Here is a 4,869-nt window from a genome sequence, read left to right on the forward strand (position 1 = left end):
AGTGGGAGGTCTGCGGGATCAATTCTTACGGTGAAAAAAGATGGTGAATAGTGGAAATATAGAGATCGAGCAATTCAATGGACAGGTTTTTGAGTTGTGGAAGCTCAAAATGGAGGATCTGCTGGTCGATAAAGATCAATGGATCATGGTAGATCCAGGTACTAAACCAATGGCAATGTCAGCAGAAGATTGGGTGAAGTTGGATTGAAAGGAAAAGAGCACAATATGGTTGTGTATCTCAGATTCAGTATTTTTGAATGTATCAGGGGAAGCTACGGAAAAGGATTTGTGGGACAAGTTAAGGACATTGTACCAATCTAAGTCTCTAGTAAACAAAGTTTTCCTACGGAAAAATTTGTATAACCTAAGGATGAAGGATGGAGACTCAGTAACAAAGCATTTGAACACCTTTAATATTGTGGTATACCAGTTGTTATCTATTGATATAAAAATTCCAAATGAAGATGAGTGGATCAGTTTGTTGTGTTCTCTACCAGATTCGTGGGATATTTTGGTTGTTGCTATAGGTAGCAATACAACTACCTTGAAGTTTGATGAAATAATCTCATCCTTGTTGTCGAAGGAGATGAGACGGAAAAATATGGAGAGCCAAAATGGAGATGCCTTATCTATAAGAGGATGGTCTCAAAACAGAAATAGAAATAAGTCCTCAAGTGGGAGATCTAAATATAGAGGGAGATCTAAATCTCTAGGAAAACTTGTAAAGGTATGTTGGAAATGTGGAAAAGAAGGGCACTACAAAAAGGATTGTAAATCTAAAACTCCTGAGAAATGAAAGAGATCTAATGATGCTCCTTCTGCAGAGGCAAAAACCACATAAAATGAAGGTGGGGATGTGTACTTGGCTTCTTCTTCAAGTACACACGTAGATCATGAGGCATGGTTGATTGACTCAGGTGCATCCTTTCACTTCACTCCCCATAGGGAGTGATTCTACGAGTATGAGAAATATGATGGTGGTGATGTCTTCTTAGGGGATGACAGGAAGGCTAGAATCATCGGATGTGGAAAATTCAAGCTAAATTTGCAAGGTGGGATGATTAGAATACTTCCCAGTGTTCTGCATATTCCTGCATTGGCCAGAAATTTGATATTTGTAAGCAAAATGGATGATGCAGGTGTAAAAATAGTGTTCAAGAAAGATACCTGTAAGATGGTTTGGGGAGCACTGATACTGATGCAGGGAGTTCGGATTGGAACTATGTAAAATATTTTGGGTGGCATTGTTATTGATGGGTGCAACAGTTCTATGGTTCTTGAAAGTGGAGTATAAAATATAGTGGTCTTTGTAGAAAAAGATTGTGCTATGGCATAAAAGGCTTGGACATATTGGAGAGAAGGGCCTTTGAATATTGCATGGTAATGGTATGATAGAAAGTATGTCTAATTTCTCTCTACATTTTGATTTCTGTGAACATTGTGTATATGGGAAGTAGAATCGGGTGAGTTTTCCCTTGGGTGCTAAGAGGTAGAAAAGGATATTAGATCTTTTGAACAGTGATGTGTTTGGACCTGTGTCGGTTCAATCACTAGGTAAGTTTGTGTACTATGTCTCATTTATAGATGACTTATCGATGAATACATGGATATATTTCCTCGAGAAGGAATCTGAAGTCTTTGACGGGTTTAAAGAATTTAAGGCTCTAGTGGAAAATTAGACAGGGAAGAAGATAAAAGTGTTGAGGACAGAAAATGGTGGAGAGTTCTGCAAGAAGGAATTTTAAGAGGTATGTAAGAAGTGTGGTATAGCACGGAAAAATACTACTCCATACACACCTAAGCAAAATGGATTTGCGGAAAGAATGAATAAGACGTTGGTGGAAAAGGCAAGAAGCATGCTTAGTGGTGTCGGGTTACAATAAGAATTCTAGGCAAAGGCAATGGAGACTGCATCTTACCTGTTTAATAGATCACCTTCATTAGTGTTGGAGGATAAGACTCCACATGAGGTATGGACTGGTAAGAAACCCTCTCTTTCACATCTGAGGTTATTTGGTTGTGATGCATATGTACATGTTCCAAAGGAGAAAAGAAACAAGCTGGATAGTAAATCTAAAAGGTGCATCTTTATTGGGTATAAGAATGGTTTAAAAGGTTATAAGATTTGGAACCCAGAAACAAGGAAGTTTGTGTATAGCGGAAATGTTGTGTTTAGAGAGGTGAAAGATGTTATTAAACATGAACTCATGTCAAAGGAACATGAGAAGATAAATTTTGAGCTAAAGGAGGAAGAATCAGACTCTACAGCAGAACAGGAATCAGAAGAGGAGGAGCCACAAACTCCAGCTTTGAGAAGATCAGTTCGAGAGAGAAGGCAACCAGAAAGGTATAGTCCATCTAATTTTTGTTCAAATTTTGCTTCATCTATTATTGATGATGATCCCATAACTGTTAGGTAGGAAATAGATTCAGAGGATGGAAAACTCTGGAAAGAGGCCATGGTTGATGAAATGGAATCTTTGGACAAAAATGAGGCTTTGGATCTGGTGGATTTGTCGGCTGGAAGGAAACCCATTGGCAGCAAATGAGTGTTTAAGAAGAAGATGAATGCAAAAGGCAAGGTGGAGAAATACAAAGCTCGGTTAGTAGCAAAAGGTTATTCCCAAGTTTCGGGAATTGATTTTCGTGATATATTTCTCTTGTTGCCAAGTTAGCTTCTATTATATTACTTTTATTTTTTGTTGTTGCATTTGATTTTGAGGTAGAACAAATGGATGTGAAGACAACATTTCTTCATGGGGATCTGGAATAAGAGATCTATATGAAGCAACTTGAAGGCTTTGTGGCAAAGGGTAAGAAAGAACTTATATGTAGGTTAAAAAAGTCTATGTATGGGTTAAAATAGTCATCAACGATGTGGTATCAGAAATTTGATACATATATACAGGGACTTGGCTTCACAAGGAGAAAAGCGGATCACTGTGTGTATTTTAAATTAATTGGTGACTGTGTTATTTATTTGGTCTTGTATGTGGATGATATGTTGTTGATTGGAAATAACAAAGAAATTATCCAGGATTTGAAGACCATATTGTCCTCAAAATTCGTTATGAAGGATCTTGGTGTTGTAAACTATATTTTGGGCATGGAAATTAAGCGAGATCGGGCAAAGAGGAAGCTCTAGTTAAACCAAAGGAAGTATGTCGAGACAATATTGCAGAGGTTTAATATGCAAGATAGTAAACTGGTGAAGGTTCATATTCCTGTGGGTGTAAATTTATTTGTTGAAAAAGGTCCCAAGACCCAAGATGAGGAAGAGGACATGTCTCGTGTTTCATATGCGAGTGTAGTTGGTAGCCTGATGTATGCAATGGTCTGTACTAGACCATAACATTGCACATGTACTGGGAGTATTGAGTAGGTTTATGTCAAAACCAGAGAAGGAGCATTGGACAACAATGAAGCAGGTTTTCAGGTATTTGCATGGCACTAGTGATTATGGTTTGTGCTACTAAGGAACACTAGGATTGGATAGTGTTTTAAACATTCATGGCTTTTTTGATGCAGACTGGGCTGGAGATATGGATCGGAGAATATCAACAAGTGGGTATGTGTTTAACTTATTTGGAGGAGTAGTCAGTTGGATGAGCAAGAGACAGTCTGTAGTGGCACTTTCAACTACAGAGGTAGAATACATGGAATCCACCCATGCAAGCAAGGAGCAGTTTGGTTGCAGAGATTGTGTTCAAGTATGGGGTGGGTACAATGAGTTATAAGGATAGGCTGTGAGAGCCAAAGTGAAATTTCCTTGGCAAAGAACCCTATTTATCATTCAAAGACAAAGCATATTGGTTTTCAGTGTCACTTTGTGAGGGATATGGTTGAGGGCAAAAAGGTGTTGTTGGTAAAGGTGGACATTTTGAAGAATGGTTCAAATGCATTGACGAAGTCTATGAGCACTGAGAAGTTTTCTTGGTGTAGAGAAACAATGGGAGTTGTATGGCTAGACCAATGACTAAGCTGTCTCGTGACCCCGTGTTTGGAAAGGAAACAACAAGTGGGAGAATGTTAGGTATGTGTTATATTCTTTCCACGACTAGAATTAGGTGTTATACGTTACGTCAGGTGCAGAGGGAGGAGCAACATCCCCCCCTATTGGGGGCTTGTAGAGGGGCGGTAGCCTGGTCCGGAGTAATGCCCCAGGAAAAAAAAAAAAATCATGTGGACTCAATAATAGTTGGGCAAACCCAAAGATAGTGGGCGAACCTACCCATGGTTTTGTGCATGGGTTTTGCACATGGTTTTGGGCATGATAGTTTTATGCGCATGGTATTTTGTAGATCCGGTCAAGGGAACTACAGTTATGTTCTAATCCAGGGTTAATGGATTGGGGTTTATGAATGCTTTGGCATGTGTATATGTATTGTAACATTGAAAGGAACATAATGAAAAATCAATCTGATAGTCCCAGTTTTGGGATCTAGGGAAAATCTCTCTGTATATTTGTTTTTGTTCTCACCATTGTTTATTTTATTATTTGAATAATTCATTTGCAAGTAATTTATGCACAGGGTTAAAACCTAAAACATAGCTATTACAATAAGTGAGAGTTCAGATGAAAAATTTCTTATGCAAAAGTTTGCTTAAGTCATCATTGTAAGCAATGAAAGATGATGGAAAAGAGATGGCCTAATGTTTTCAAACTTGTATAAGCTGGTGATGTCAACAACTATTTCAGTGGAAAGGACATGCTTAATACCTTTTAAATCCTTGATTGTAACTTGGTGAAGTGAAAATCCTGTTGTTTTACATTCACTTGAATGAGTGATCTGATATAATAGTAGAAGGCTACAAGAAAAACTTGGAACATATAATACATCATTGAAATGACCATTATCTACATTAATT

This window comes from Pinus tabuliformis, chromosome 6 (genome assembly GCF_031772625.1).
Source record: "Pinus tabuliformis cultivar Carrire ecotype Pingquan chromosome 6, CPIR1, whole genome shotgun sequence".
Lineage (NCBI taxonomy): Eukaryota > Viridiplantae > Streptophyta > Pinopsida > Pinales > Pinaceae > Pinus > Pinus tabuliformis.